Here is a 17,371-nt window from a genome sequence, read left to right as displayed (position 1 = left end):
CCGTACTTCACTTCCTTGACACGCATACGCACACATATTAAGGAGCCTTTTTCCGCGACACAGCCTCGCAGATCATTTACCTTCATTCTGCCCTGCTCCTCGGAATAGATGTAAGGTTAGATCGTTTACAGGTTGGTATGTACTGTTCGCACCTGTGAGCATACTGAAGAAGGAATTAGGAAATAACTTGTGAAATAATTTTAATTTCTGAAAAAATCGAACAGCGGCCTTTAGCTTTACTTATACCAAGATGTCTGTAGACATAAGTCAACAATAACAAAATGGGAGATAGTAGGGTCTATAATACATTAGTATCGACTTTCCATGAAGAAATTGAATGACAGTAGCAATCAATGTATTATAGAATTACAAGAAAATGAATGAGTTCTGAAAAAATTGCAAATCTCACATTACAACACACAGAACAGTCCATTGCTAGATAGAGTCGTCCATAGAAATATCTCAAAGTTCATGGAATTGTGTTTAGTCGTTCAATGTGAATAACCAGTAAAATGAAGCCAAGCCAAATTATCTATTAGTCGACTGACAAGTCATGCGAATTAGCACGGGGTGGTCTGTGTCGAATATTTTTATTGTTTAATGATTGAAGCCAGTGGACTATAGCGAACAGATAAGTAGACTGCCAGTGATTTGTGGCATGAAAAGTAGCTCTCAAAAATAAAATATTGGCCATTCCTTGCCTATCTGAGTGCGGGTAAAGCAATTCGTTGTTAATAATTTATTTAAATTGATCTTTGATTACAAACTGTTAATAGTGAGAAAGCTGAGAATTGAAACACAGTGAGTACGTGGACAGAAAAATTTGTACATCAGCAAAGGATAGAGGTAAGCCCGTACGTAAGGGACACTTCTGCCTGAAATTTAAAATGGTTTGTTTACATTGTCATAGAAACAGGTCTCGCAGTGAGGTATGTAATATCTGACGTAAAGAATTACACCTATTTCTCTAAGTTTCTTTTAAATCATTGAAAGATTAGATATGACATATAATAATATTATATGTCATACCTTTAAGCATGTCCTTATCTGTAATGTATGATTGTGCAAGTGACATATAGGAAAATATCTGCATCGAGCATTCTTATCATCGTGCATACTTATCAGTCTTACTGCGCGGTTTTTGATGTTTTGTGATTATTTTACGATTTTATTTTTTTAAACACATATTTTTGGAAAATAACAGGAGCGTGAAGTAAAGGATTAAAGTATGTCCTTTGTGTCTTTTTCACCAACGAATAAGAAAGCGAAGTTGTGAATATTTTCAAAATTCAAAACAATTTATTTCACTATGCCTTCTTGGACAAAAGCATGAATAAAAGCGTGAAATGATGGAAAATGAAAAATCGCCTATTACATCGAGACGTTTTCTATAATCACGAAAAACAATGGGACGGCCGGGCGAATCGTGCCTAGGGGCGCCGGCATAGGTAAGTCCGCCACTTCTCAAGAGGCGAAGTTCATCTACTTTTCATACACATTTGCCTCTGCAATTCTAACTCTAGTTGTCATATTTGCCTAAATTATGTGTCTTTCTTTTATTTATTTCCAAAAACCTTACCAACCTTATTTATGTTGAAATTTATTAACGTTTTGTGAGTATCTAACTGAACACTAACCTCCAGGTGTTTAAAAAGGATCCTGAAGTGGAAAAGGATCCTAATCACAGATTATCACGTGAAAATCTTTCCTCTTGTAACCGAAGATGCGTGTAGATATCCTTCGAATCTTACCGTTGATACCCTTTCTTCTTCCTACGGTTAAGATATGCCTTCTGATGTCTTCACTACATGGCCTACATAGTAATCAGTTTATCACTGTACTGTGAGGCCCTCGAATCATCACGTATGAAGAAGAAGATTTCTGGAAATGTGAGTCTGTAAAAGACAAGAGGAACACAAAGTTCATTTTACACAACAGTAAATAGGATTGACTTAAAACTTTATTACATATATATGCCTATATATGGATTTTAGTAGTTAAAGAAGTGAGTAGAGAAGCTATAAGCACTGTCAGAGGAAGAACACGTTCCTGCTACAACAACAAATTACTTTCTCATAAATGATTGCAGTATTAAGTATCCATAAGGTGCAGTTCAGGAAGTTAGTATCAAATGGTAAAGTCTATGACACATTTTTTCTTATTCGCTGAGAATTTAATTTGACTGTCTATGGAAAATGGGTAGAACGTATATTACATAGACCACGAACATCATTTTAACAGAAAAGGAGTTGACTATAATGACCTGTTTTGATACGTAAGTTAGATACGGACTAACGATCTCTCTGACACCTACCTAATGGGGCGTTTACACTTAGTCGATTTGCGTTCGATTCAGTTGAATTGACGTCACTTTCAACTTAATCGACCGTGTAAACGGGACTTCAATTTAATCGCTTGTTGATCGAAGGCGACTAATCGACTGGCAACTGAATTGAAAGACGTTCTATTTTCTTCTGCTATAACACCGCAAATTGTACCAATTACTGCTTGCTTGGACATCTTTAAAATTGCCAGTCGATTTCGGATCGACCAGAGGAGAGCGAGTCAACAAACAGCATTCAATTTCGGTTGAAACAATTGAACACATCCATCGATCTGATTCGGCCTAGTTGCTTCGATTTAGTCGCAAATGCAACGAGTCGATTTAGCCGTGCGACTAAATCGACCAAGTGTAAACGCCCCATAACATGGAGTGACCAATTCAACTGTGAATAACCCAAATGAACTTGACGTTCGGTGGTTTAAGAACCTTACAAGTGAGTACTGTTTCAAATAAATTACAATGTTGATAGCAAATGTACACTTGTGTTCACAAAAACCTCGATACCCTTTCAGAGACTAAGTCCAAAAAATGACCCTAGATAAATCACAATTCCCACAGATCTGTATAGAAGGAGTTGCATTTTTCCTCTCTTCTTTATATAAATACTAGCTGCAAGAAACACTTGTGCCGACGGGAGCCGAGTGTAATGAGGCATCGAGTCTTCGCAAACACTTGCGAATCTTGAAGATCGTGGGTTCGAAACTCGGTCTCAGATATTTCCTTAAAATTGTTTTCTAGAACATGAAGATATGAGTAAATATTTAAAAGTATAATATTTGTTACACATGTAAATTTCAAATTTAATGCTTTGATGTTAAAATTGGTGTTTATTACATATATTGCAGGTTTTTTTTTCCTTTAAGTACCAAAACAAATACTTATAAGACTTCATGGTTTAAAATCTCTAGAATAATCAGTGATACTTGGATAGGTGTGAAATTAGAATGAAATGTATGCAAATAAGCATGTAATTGGAACTTATACGCCAAACTAATTTTATATCTGATAAATTACATTTCTACTGCAAATATATTTCATAACCAATTAATCATTCAATACTGACAAACTGGAAAAATATATTTTAGATAAAGTACACTTACTGCAATGAAGGTAACTTTATTTTCACTACTATCATGAATATAGATATCCATCAGTTACTGTAAAGCGAAGAGTTGTGCTGCCAGCTTTATGAAAAATTTCCACATCATTTTCGCTTTTCGTAAATAATCGTCAGATATGAATGTTTACAAAACAATTAATTTACTAACAAAAAGGTGTCAGAAATTTCCACAAGTAAGATTCAATTCATGTGTTCTGTTGTGGCATAAAATGTGAATGAAAAGTTTGGGACAACCGTTAAGAATATAAAATGAGCTTTCGACATTCAGTCAGTAATTATCATTTACTGTCTGTTCGAAAAGAACAGCTATCAGAAAAAAGAATCCCAGGTCTTTTACGTTGAGATTATCAACTTTCACTCACTCTTCCTTCAAGAGAGGTAGAGGAAATTAAAGAACACAAGAAAATTAAATGATTCATGTATATTATTAAATCATTCAACCAAGCAACCTTATATAATCGAAATGTTACTTGACTGGGATCGTTATGTGTTAAGAAACGGAACAATAAACATTACTTTTTAGTAAGTTGTAAATATTCTATGATATACAAGCCCTGTTTTAAAATAGTTTGTTTCGGAGCAGGGCGAGAACTAATAGGGGAAACAGGCCTCACACCAAATGTGTTCTTTTGCTATTGTAAATGCAATTATCATCATTAACTAAATAAAAGTTAAAACTTCATATAAACAGTTATTACGACATATTTAATAAATGACAACTCTGCAAAATGTGGCTATAAGAATGGTCTCTGAGTCTTCCATTCAGTCTTATGATGTAGAACTGGACAGTCATACTCATATTCTGTACTTTCACACATGAGTTTACTACAATTATAATAATCTCCATTATAATAAGGTTCAAGATTTACTTATGGAAAAGGATGGAAAAATCAGCTAGAAAGAAACGCCCCTGAAGATGCGAAACGCCGACCCCGGAGGTGTTTCTTCAAAGTTGGAAAATGAATGAAATCACAAGGGGCTAAATCAGAGCTATATGGAGAATGGGGTACACACGGAACGTAGATCTTTGCAAGATAGTCAATAACAACATTGGCAACATGGGGCCTGGCATTATCATGGTGTAGCATCCATCCTGTTCCTTCCAAATGTGGTCGTTTCCGATGAATGTGTCATTGGAGGGTTTTCAATACACTCTTATAATACACTGCCGTGACAATTGTATGGGGTAGGACAACATGTTGTACACCATGCTTCGGATATCGAAAAATGAGATGATCATAACTTTGTCAGCAGAAGCAACCACTCTCGCTTTCTCGGGTGTTGATTATGAAGGAGACTGCTAGACACGACTCTGCTTCTTAGACTCAGGGTCAAAATGATGAAAGAGAATTTCAGTGCACTGTACTGTCTTCGCGTGTCACTTCCATCTTGCCTTATGCGAAACTGAAACCACGTGTGCTCGAACGGCTACCGACAGCGTTGCCAGACTCACAGCTCGGAATTATTCCAAAATCTGATCGAAATTATGCTAGATTCGGTCAAATTATGCTAGATCCTCAGAATTACTAATTCACTAATTTTAAAAAGAAAAAATCAACGAAGTTGAGATACAATAACGTAACTTAAAATACGCAGAGCGCAAGAATGCGTGGATAGAACTCAATACTTCACGGACCAAAACTTTAACTCAACTAAACTAGTGTAGTCGTTGCCAGACTCAATGGCGTATATATCGTATAAATGAATGCAAAGTGTTTGTTTACATATTTTGAAAGAAAATTACCTCGCAGCATAAGCGGAGTTGGGAATTGTCTGCTAGGGGCAGATTTTTGGTCGGTCTCGGACCTTTCATTCAGGAATAAAGATGGTCATGAAGTCAAAAATAAAGATGGTGAAGTTGTCAAAAATTTTGGGGGAGAATGGCCCCCATAGCTCCGGCCATGCCTCGCAGTTAAATGATTAGAAAACCCTGGGTGGAGCCACACAGAAAAGCCCAAAGCCGTTTCTAACTTACTTCGGAAAATAAGACTGCCTGTATGGTTTGCCGATTGTATGAATCAATGAGACAGGATACATTTCTGCCGTTCTTTTTCTTCCCACGACCAACTTCTTTGTCATCTCCAGGTTTTGCGGCTTTTTGATAAACTTGCTGAAATTATGCTAGATTTGGGCAGGATGCTAAAAGCTAGATGCTAGATGCTAAAGACACGCAAATTATGCTAGATCTAGCATCATTATGCTAGATCTGGCAACGCTGGCTGCCAAGGTCACATTCCTGATGTCACAGCTTTCAAACTAGCTTGATCTATTCGTCACTTCACCCACTACACAGACATGTTTCGTTTTCTGTGCCTTACTGTTGTATTCACCTCGTAAACACTGATGATCAGTCTTTATTGACCAGCCTACGTAATTGAAAGGTATCACGCCATCAAACCTACGTCACGCGGAGCTCTGCGCGCTGAGTCCCGCGTGGCAAGATTGTTCTATTGTTTCTTATGGGTGCATTCATAGTCACGCGGAGGCCTCCGCGTGGCCCTATCCGCGCTCCGTCCTCCGCGAGGCGGATAATGCCATTGAGCAAATGGGTGCTTACATAGCCACTTCCCTTTAAACTGTAAAGAGCAAGGTGCATAGTAGCAAAACCAAAATTGAGATTCACCCAGGAAAACTTATTACAGAATATATTGATTAAAAGGTCTTGTGTCCATCTTAAACACAAACTAAACATAACTTTCTTAGGCGTACAAGGCTGTCTTTATTCTTTATTATAAATTAACTAGAAATGTTACAGTTTCGGAAGTATATCACTTCCTTCTTCAGACTACTACTACTACTCCACCAGTAGTCATCAACCTCTTCACATCCTTCCAAAAATGCCTTACGCCACCCAGGGACGTACACAGGGGGTGGGTCCTGGGGGTCCGAACCCCCGAAATTTTTACTTTTGTGTAAATTTAGCCTAATTTTAGGGATTTTAATATAAAATACCCTCATATTGAGTTTGGGCCCCTCCCGAAATAAATTCCTGCGTACGCTACTGGTGTCACCTATAGACTTGCCTTTGTGATAAACACTCATCCCCGACGACCTGTCGAACCACTGGAAAAGTTTCTGCTTCAAACTTGCAAAGTTTTACACAAAACTTGATCGCGTATCTTTGTTCCAGTGAGAGCTACATGCTCGACTTATACCCGAGACGAATCAGAAGTTACGAAATCACCCATCTTCTTCTCCGAGAGCTTTGAGGCAACTGAGCAACAGTGTTGCCACAGTCCCAGCTCTGGGAGTGGGCTGAAAAATAGTACCAAATTGAAACAAAAAGGGCTGAATTCATTATTTTATACCAATGTAATGCATTAGTCTATAGCACAAAACTAAAAGAGGTGAAGTTCTAGAACACCCCCTCCCCCTCTTGAGTCCAAATCAAGAAATTGGTCTTTTTAAAAATTACTTTTTAAAAACATCCAAATTGGAGGACCCCGAACAACCGTGGAAGCAGATGAAACTTTTCTCGCATGTAGGAAGTATATAACAGAGGTCTTCATCAGAATATTCAACACTTGATTCAATGTGTGTGTGTATGTGTGTATGTGTGTGTGTGTGTGTGTTTTAAAGATTAAAGATTAGATTTAAAGATTAAAGCTAAAATTTCCACCACACTGCTTCTTTCTCGTGTCCTTCATGCGCGGCGCTGATGCGCCCATCTAGCGTCATTTGTTTCCCGGTATAGTTCGAATTACGAATTTTCCACACAAAGTTCGTAGCGTTATGCGGTGCAACGTCACAGAATGAATGTTCAACAGCATTTTTTAAGAGTAAAACACACGTATGAGTAACGTGAGATGTAGGAAAAGTCTTACTGACATTTTTGAAAATGTGACAAGTATTTCTTAAATGGTGCTGAATTGGGTAGAATTGTACCAACTCTTTCACAAAAGGGGCTGAAAATGCCAGCGTGGTACCAACGGGCCGATTAATGACAAAAAGGGCTGAATTTGGTACAATTGTACCAAGTGTGGCAACACTGCTGAGCAAGCACTTGCTCCAGTGTTGCCAAAACGTTCATACAAAAAGTCGCTACACGAGAGATCAAATAACTCCAATTTGGTTGAAAAGTCGTTAAAATAAATAGAGCTATAATATTTTTTATGGAGTGTACGTCTGATGAGGATCTTGGCTAGAAGATCGAAACGTCACGTGTAAATGTGTTTTTATATTAAATAAGTGCAGTCTTGTTCAGCAGTGTGTTTATTTTTCTGATTTTATTCGCAAGACGTTGACTATGAGTGTGTGTCAGCATAAAATACTTATATCTAAAAAAAAATATTGCTCATTCTAGTCTACATTATCTGATATTTATACTGTATACTTCCGAGCTGCATATCAGATAACGTTTCTGATTAAGAAAATTATATATTACCGTAATTGTAACACAAATTAGTAATGGCGGGAGCTCATGTGGTTCGGATTCCACGTTAATCAGTAGGTCCACGTCTTATGTAGCCTTGATGCTGAACGGGACGTTAAACTTAAACACAACAACAACAACAAATTAGTAATGTGTTTGCATTAGTCAGAGTTTATTTTTTTTATTAAGTATATTAATAAAAGTCCACAAGGTTAAAAATCTGACACCGACATCATTTTACGCTTCTGCCTATGCTTGCTATTAATGCTGCATTGCTCATGCCTCTCAACGGCTGTGTTGACATTAAAATACACTAAAGGTTGAAATTGTCCTCTGTTAGAAGGCAAAGGTTAACAGAAAACAAAACGAGATTGTGGAAGGGTGTTTACACTTGTATCCTTGCCCAACTCATCGTCTTTTGCGTTGATGGAAAGAAATGAAAAGGAAATATAAACGGCAAGAGTATTTTCTTATCGCTATCTCGGAATTTGAATCCTCCCCCCCAATATTTAGCGACTTTTCCCCTAAATTGGCAACAGTGTAATTTATTTATACCACCACCAATCCCGGCGGATAGAGCGCGCTGCAACGTACAGTCGCTTCACAATAGAATGTATGATATACTTTATGGACAGACCTAATAAATAACTAGGGATTCCTAGGGATAATAATAGAAAACATTATAAGTACATGTAGTTCAGAAATAAAAATATAAATATTCCTAGACTAAATCCAGAAGATCTGTAATTCAAAGTTCAAAAGCCATCAAGCGTAATATTTTGGATTGGCCATTCACTGTTAATTCATCATTTTAAAGCACGTTAAAAAAAAAACACACACAGTATAGTCCATACTTCAGTTTCAAAGTAAGAATTTTCGAAACAAGGCGACGATATTAGTCTCGGTCTTAATACCGTCCCTAACAGTGTGACCACCGTTAGTACTTTCGTACTAGATCTAGTACCTTTTATAATATTTTAGTGTTCTAGTACGTTCACCAACAAATTAGTACTTTTCTCCTCCTCTTCTTTTCTCATAAATATATTTCGGAGGGAAAAAGGAATCTCATGAAAATTCGGCAATCTACTAAAATTTTACTATTCCTCGTAACTTTATTCTGCCTGTTTTCTTTTTTTTTTTTTTTTTCAACAGTGATATTTACAACAGCGTAAGTCGGATATAGGCGGCGTTCCGTCGCCTCCTCCAAGTAATAAATGACCACAGTAAACAACATTACATATTTGGTGATCCGTTTAAACACTAGGCTATTAAGAAATTAAATCGATTTTCTCAATAAGCCCATTTTATGATATTTCTTGTTTTCTCCCGACATCCTCCATATTTGTCATACTTGTGTTTGTTTAGTAATTTTACAGTAAGTTCTAATACGACAATTAAGAAGGAATTCCGCCAGAAATTTTGTTTGGGAATGTAAAGTCAAAATTGGGAGGTTGTAAGTGGTCTGCATGACTTGTATCGGATTTTGACTGTAAAGAAATTAAAGTTGGAAGTTCTTTCAAGAATGTGGGGGGGTCACTCCCCCATCCACAAGAGGGGGGAGCTGCCGGAAACCTTGTAATAAGATATTAATATCGTAAAATCTCATAAATAGGTTGAAACGGGAGCAGATAAAATTTTAGTTCTTTTTCCCCAGATCTAGTACTTTTTTCTGCATAGGTTAGTACAAAATATTTTTGTTTGGTGGTCACACTGGTCCCTAATTAGTCCTTTTTGTAACCACGAAGGATAACAGACCAACTGTTCTGTAAGATTTGTTTTTTGCTTCTATTGTATTTGCTGTGAACATTAGAAAAAAATAACCTGAGACTGATATCTTCTAATCTAATTTTGCAAAATAATTATCCGCTACTGCATGCACGCCTTTGGTGCACTGAATTCCGGATTCGATTCCCGGTGGGAAGATATTGAAATTTAAACGCATTTGGATTCCATGTTAAACTGCTGGTTCATGTCTCATATAGCCTTGATGCTGAAAGCGGTGGCAAATTCCAATCCAACCAACTAATCATGCTAACGAGTTCGAGCAGCCATAAGCGAAATTCGAATTATTGGTGCAAGTCTAATTTGACATCACAGTTTCCAAGAAAGTTTAATTTGAACGAAGATAATCATAATTCACCTACATTAATGTAAGCAAGTTTTTTTGTCTACTCTAAAAGAAATTAGCTGCTGGAAGAACCATTCTCTCTCACTGGCTAAAAGTATTATTATTATGATGATGATTATTAGTAATAAAAATAACGAGTATTTTAAACTTACCTATCTCTAAATATCAAAGCGTCTCCTGTAGGCACAATGAGCACATATTCCTAGTTGTACACATCCAACTATGTACAGACACCAAAGACCAAGTCCATAGGCCAAGCATCCAAGTAAAGCCACTATCAGTCTACCAGATATAGTGTGGTGAGCCCACCAGTTTATTTTTCTTCCACATTCCCTACACCATCTGAAAAACTTGCATCTTCTACGACGTCTGTTGTCATCTGTGATTATAAAAATAAAAATATTAATTTGTTGTAATATAAATTCTTTAAGAATAGCAACATTAAAATTATAAATTATTGTATTTTACAATGGATTGAAGTCGCATATTACATAAATTTAGCAGCAAGAACACAATAGAGAGGGTTACAGGAATCTCTGGCGCCACGTTCCGCCCTCTCCTGGATAATCATTCTATTAATTGGAATATTCAAGAAAAGGTTAATATTCCTCCAGGCAATCCCACCCCCACCCCGGAATAGGAAACTTACTTATTTTATATATAAATAAAACCCATCCCAGAGTTTGGAGCTCTTAAAAGGAACTCTAAGTAGCAGTATTATAACCCACCGCCTCCCCCGGAAGTCTGATTTGGATCCGCCCCTGTATTCCTCATGAGACAAGACACGAAATAAAGTTGTTTCTCGTCACCTTGTAAATATCCTTCGTATTGTCTCGTTTCTTAGAAAGTTTTTATTTATTTATTTTTATTTATTTAGAAAACAACACAACAGGCTTAATGCCTAATTATAGTGTCGTATAATACATACATAGACATATATACATTTACCTGTACAATTAATCAATTCACTTCGAGTGTCAGGTACTCGGTAATAATCCTGTTTCTAAATACATATTCTGACATACTGAATATATCTAATACATCAGTTTTATGACTTAATTCATTGTAGGAGTCACACATTCTCCACAGTGGAGATTTACTGAGAATATTTGTTCGTGCCCTTTCACAGAAAAATATACCAGTATTCCCTGGTCTTGTTCTGCCTGTTGGAACGCTCAGAGATATTTTCGTCAGAAGCTCCGGACAGTCAATTTTATTATTTAATACTTTATATAAAAATAGTAAATCAAACATCTTTCGTCGATTCGTCAACGTTAGGAAGTTCAAACTCCTTACTAAGTCCACGTAGGGAATCTGTGTGGGATAGAAAGCTGTTTTCTTGTACGTAAGCATTTTTAGAAATTTAAATTGTATGTTTTCTATTGCTTGTAAGTATTTATTTACATTCGGTGTCCAAATAACGCACGCATATTCTAATCGGGACTTTACGTACAAATTATAAAGTTTAATGAATGTTGACTCGTTTCTGAACTCTTTACCCATTCTATAGATAAAACCCAGGTTTCTGAATGCAGCGTTAGAGATTGCATCGGTGTGATGAGAGAATGTCAATTTTGAATCAAAAATTACTCCTAAATCTTTAACTGAATTTGGTTTACATAGAGATATGCCATTAATTATATACGAATAATTGATGGGAGTTTCTTTCCTTGGGAACGATAAATACTTGCATTTAGAGATATTCAATGAAAGTTTGTTTTTGTCACACCATTGCCCAACACCCTGTAAATCCTGCTCGAGTTGTGTGCAGTCATCTATTTTGCTTATTTTAGAATATAATTCGAGATCATCGGCAAACAACAGAAAGTGAGAGTTTTTGACATAGGTTGAAATATCATTAATTACAAGAAGAAATTTTTGCTCGTCTCATCTCGTCTCGAAATTTTCTTTTTCTTTTTGTAAGTTTATGTACAAAGCGTATACTCTGATTTCCTCTTTCTGTGTTACAAGGTGACCATGAAGTGTGTGATACAAAAACATTTAAACCAGCCGTGTGCAACAGTCTGTCTCCCGGCTCGCTGGTCAGTTATTGAAAACAATAATTATTATATATTTTTTTTTTATTTTTTATTTTTTACAAAACCTGTTAAGAGTGAACTGTAAATTTTCCATGGATAACACAGTGCGGAACGTGGTAAAGCCCTGTAGACAAGCACTTGGCAAACGCAGGTAATTGCGGGAAATTTTCCTCGGTATAAGGATTGCTAGATGTACGGACAAAGTTCTAAATACATTATTCTGCTCCTCTTTAGTGAGTAAATATTTTGGTTACCAGTGTTTTGTGTTATTGTGATGTAAATTACGATGAACATGTTCCATCATTTAATACTATACTATTCAATTGTCGTAAAAATGATATACCTACAGTGAGGCCCGCGACGCCATTTAGAGCTCTGTGATTGGTCCGCCCACTGTTCCAAGTTGCACATCCCTGATTTAAACCATACGTGCAATAACTGAAAAGTTCTCGGCCTACGCATGAAATACTTATTCTAGCCAATTATCCTTCTAGCGACTAATAGTATGTATTTTTGCTACCTTACATACCAAATTTCACATTAACATCCTTTTGTTTCAGATACTAAAAATTGAAGTTGCCAAGGTGACCACATTTTGAAAGCGAGCAAACGTGCAGTCATCCAGTATCTGCTAAAAAAGAACATAAGCACGCAGGAGATCCACAATGACATGACGCAAACATTAGGGAAGGATGTCCCTTCCTGTTCTACTGTTAAAAAGTGGAAACACCCCTCCTTCTCCAATCCCAAGAAATTCAAATCGATTCCATCAGTTGGAAAAGTGATGGTCTTTGATTTCTGGGATTCACGGGACATTATTCTGGCTAAGTACCTCTAGAAAGGTGAGACAGTGAACAGAACATATTATGCTGCTCACCTGAAGCGTTTAAGGGATGCAATCAAATGGATACGCCCAGGAATGTTGACAAAACGTGTCCTCTTTCATAAGGACAATGTACATCCATCATTGCGATGTCTGCTATCGAGTCCTGTGGTTTCGAGCTTGTTCGACATCCGCCTTATTCCCCGATTTGGCTCCCTCAGACTTTCATCTTTTCCCTAATCTTAAAAAAAAAAAAAAAAAAAAAAACGCCTAGCAGGTACCCACTTTCCATCAAATGATGAAGTCATGGCTGCTGTGGAGACCTTTTTTTTTTTTAACATACAGGAAGAATCTTTCTACAAGGAGGGTATAATAGCCTTGCAGCTCCGGTGGAAAAAGCGTGTGGCCCTAAAAGAGGACTATGTCGAAAAATAACAATAAACATTTGAGCTACTGAGAATCTTTGAGTAGGCCGAGAACTTTTCTATCATTCCACGTATTTATTATTTGTCTAATGACTTGTGTGTCTTTAAAAGTTGATAAATGTTCGATCACTTTGTCATTATTTTCTTATAATTATTATGATCCCAAGATATAAAGAATATATATGTGTGTATTTTATATCTGTCCGTCGGGATTCATGTGTCGCGAAGACCGCTTCGCTCTCATTTGAACGTAATTACATTTGCTAGGTGCAACTTTTTGTGTGATTTTTTTTGACTCGACAGCGATACCGTGTTTTCGAAGCTTAGAGAAATCAAATTTGTCAACCAAATGGGGGTACTAACCCGCCATGGATTAATTGAAAATGATTATTTACTGAATGGATTGTGGATAGGAAGATGTAGAACTAACAAAATCAACTGATCTTACAGTTTTCGACTTCGCAATATGGAGGATTCTGAAAAATTTGTTTGCTACGAAACCAACTGACCCGGAACATTTGGTGAACTTAATTATACTAATTCGAAAGTACGGTAAAGGCAGTTGTCAGTCCAGCGAGTTGTCTGTGTAAGGATGGTGAGAAGGATTAATCTAAGTGATTATGATCGTTGCACAGCTATTGGTTGACTTTAAGCAGGTCAAGATGTCATAGAGGTTACATGTGTGACGGGTGTATCAAAGAGTGTCATTTCTTGACTCTCGAAAGCCCCTGTTACAAGAAAAACAACTGTTCATGTGCATAGCGAAGGTCGTGGAAGGTTACAACAGTTCTAGGGTAAGTACAGTACATAGACCAGTTGGGGTAAAATGGATTGATCTGACACTCAAACCTAAATTGCTCATACATTTGACGGTTCTCTTTATGTCCATATGTCAAAACCATTTCACGATGGTTGAATAGTGTTTGTTGAATTGTATCTCCGGAAGCAAGGACAAAGTGTTTCATTTTTCTTTCCCACAGTCGAGTGCGATTATAGTGATATAGTAGCATGTTTTCCAATTTCCATGCAACAAGTGATCCTAAACAGCACATGATCTGGAGACAACGTGGAGCATGACATCATCCATAGGAGAACCGTGAATGTGACAAGTATGGCGTACTGAAGTTATTGTATGGGTGGCGGGTACGAATAGAACAGAATTTCACATGTTTGACGGAAAATCCGTTACTGGAGAACGATTCTTTAATCGAGATTCTGAAAAGATATGTTCGTCTTTTCTCTGGTACAGCGGTCCTGATTTTATTTACAAGGACGACAGCATGGGCTCACAGACAGACTGGGAAGTGAAGACATCATGTGTATAAATCGATTTTCATATTCTCCAGACCTTAATCCCATCGAAAACGACTGGAATGCTCTCGGAAGATAAGTTATACAGAAAAATCCACCACCTCGGATCCTCTAGACCAGCGTTTCCCAACCGGTGTGCCGGGAGGAAATCGAAACAAAATTATTAATTCTATAGCAACCAAATTGCAAGACACAGGAGGAAAATGTGTATTTTTGTCGTACTATGAATTTCTACCATGTAAAAAATTACTGTAATTGTAATATATTATTCTACATCTATTACTATGTAGCAGACAGTATTTCGGCTCGTACACATTTTCACGGTTAGCTACTATGATACGCTTCAATTGAGAGTCATACTAACACCGAGAAATGGAATCACTTGTACGGTACACGTCAAGTGAACATCCGTAGAACACTTATTCGCACGTGAATGACAGAACAACACTTTGTTCAACAGCCGTGTTTTGACTTCGACGCATTGCAAGCTGTGTGATTGCAATAATATGAACCGGTTTTGGTTAAAACAGTAACATTTGTTTGTTCGTTCGTTATTTAGTGATCTTCGCTCTTAGTGAAAGGTTAGATAATGTTTTGGAAAAAGAAAGCGTATTTTTAAAAATCTGAGTCTTATATTTCATTGCAATTGTTTCCTATTTTAAAATTAGAATAAAAAAATAAGCATAATGAATTAGTATGGGGAAAACCAGTGATCGAGCTTTCATCTCTATGAGGAGATCAGTAATCACAGAAAAAAAAATACCATGGTATTTTATATTTGCAAATAATAATATCTATGAGTGTGCCGCGAGAATTCAAGTTACACTCGTAGTGTGCCACAAGTTGAGAAAGGTTGGGAAACGCTGCTCTAGACATTCTAAACTTTTCTTAAGGAAGAATGGAATAACATACCCGAGGCTCTCCTGTGCACTCTCATTAACAGCATGAAAACCAGATGTGCAGGATTTTGTGCCATGTACCTTACCGGTGTCACTAGGACTTTCTGCATTCATGGCAACTTGCATTACGTTCTCTCTTCAACGCCCATCCTAGGGGGGGGGGGTAAATCTGGCAGATGCGAGGTTGATTGTCTCCCCGTTTCCCTCCGTAAATAGTAGAGTCAAATTTCTATGTGCGTGGACATCATGCAACCCCTACTAACCGCGCAAAATACGTTGCTCTTTTGCGCACAGCAGTGGGCTGTGTTACTTCGGTACTTTACTGTAGGTCTTTGAAAATTATAATATGGTGTAATGCATCTGAAATAGCTCTAAAACATATTAGCCCGCATGAATCCATTCTTTGCCTTTCCCAACGATAGAAGAAAAAATACCCTTGGGCAAGATGAGCAGCAAAATTAGTTCAGACCATTCCTAACTTTAGCAAAACCCCGTCTAAATGAAAAGAATTTAAACTTCCGGAACTGGATAGCAATAGGGGCACAGAATCAGACGAGGTTGAAGAATGTCATTATGCGTCAACAGAGAAAATACCAGGCCGGTAGCCAGCCCAAAAATTTAGGGGGGGGGCGGATGAAGTTAGGGGGGGCGATCCAACAATATTATAGTTCCTCACCATATTATAGTTCATTTGCAAGCCTACCGTGAAAATTTTAGAGGGGGCCAGCGGGCCCCCCCCTAGATCCTCCTGGATACGGGCCTGGAAAATACCAAAACACATTAAATACTAGTGCACTATAAAAATACATTTATGCCTACTATTGTCTTTCTTGTCTACTATCAGTATTCATAAGTTTATCCGTAAACATAATATTTAATAATGGATATTACAAATAACACGTAACTACCAAAATTTAGTTTGAGTAATGTATGTGACGTAAGCAATCGAGTCACATCACTTTTAAGTTACGTAAAATTTACTAGATTTATTGAATAAATGGAATATTTGTATGAATATTATAAATTTAAAAAAATATATATTTACAATATTGCAATGATATGAATTGATAAAACGAAGTTTATAAGACCTTACCCACCCCCTTCGATGTGATTGGAAGTTACGAGAAAACTGGTTAATTCTGAGTGGTTCATACTAGCACTTCTATCGTAAATAACTTACACTAAAAATACAAATCGCTGAGGAAAGCAATATTTATTTTAAAATAATGGAAAATACTTTAGCAAAAGGGGTCCAGTTATTTCTTCTTAAAAAAATTGTTACAATTTCGGTAGTTTCTGTTCACATTAGGTTAGGTTAGGTTAGGTTAGGTTATGTTAGATTATATTAGTGTACGAGTCCAGCATAATTTTCCAAAAAGTGATAGAATTTCGCTTATTTCTACTAATATTAGGTTAGTTTTGGTTAGTTCAGAGTAGCTTAGGTTAGGTTAGATTTGGTTACGTTACGTTAGGTCTAAGTACTTGTACCTTCCATTTATCTCGTAAATTTTGTACTTTTTACGCACTTGTGGACCCCTTCTGCTAAACATTTACCAAAATAAAAAAATGTGTGATAGTTTTGCCAACTAACTGAACATGTTGGCTTTAATGTTCAGTTATAGTTGGTGAAACTGTTACACTTTTATTATTTTTAAATAAACGTGGTTTGTTCAGCGATTGGTATTTTTGAGTTAATTCTTACTGCGGTGTGCCAATATAAACAATGAAGATAAATACAACGCAATGTAACTTAACATAACCAAACTTAACGTAATCTAACCTAACTTAACCTAACCAGAATTAAGCTATAGTTATCAAAAAGTATGAATTCTTAGGGGAAAAAATTCTGGCTCGCTGTAATTAGAAGTTATCCCAAGAAAACTAATAAATTCCAAAAGGAAACCAAAATT

General features: G+C 36.8%; 1 long non-coding RNA gene across 1 annotated transcript in view; it reads right to left on the bottom strand.

The window, feature by feature from the left end:
- LOC145676009 (uncharacterized) overlaps positions 1 to 17,371 on the bottom strand; it is a 65,863-nt gene that overhangs the window by 46,840 nt on the left and 1,652 nt on the right. The window contains exons 2-3 of the long non-coding RNA XR_014129261.1: positions 10,117 to 10,343; positions 1,638 to 1,895 (exon numbers count right to left, since the gene is read on the bottom strand). This is a non-coding gene — a long non-coding RNA (uncharacterized LOC145676009). The remainder of the gene's footprint in view (positions 1 to 1,637; positions 1,896 to 10,116; positions 10,344 to 17,371) is intronic.

This window comes from Thermobia domestica, chromosome 18, assembly GCF_964235325.1.
Source record: "Thermobia domestica chromosome 18, izTheDome1.hap1.1, whole genome shotgun sequence".
NCBI classification, from domain to species: domain Eukaryota; kingdom Metazoa; phylum Arthropoda; class Insecta; order Zygentoma; family Lepismatidae; genus Thermobia; species Thermobia domestica.
The sequence above is the reverse complement of the archived record's forward strand: the minus strand, read 5'-3'. Positions and strand labels throughout refer to the sequence as shown.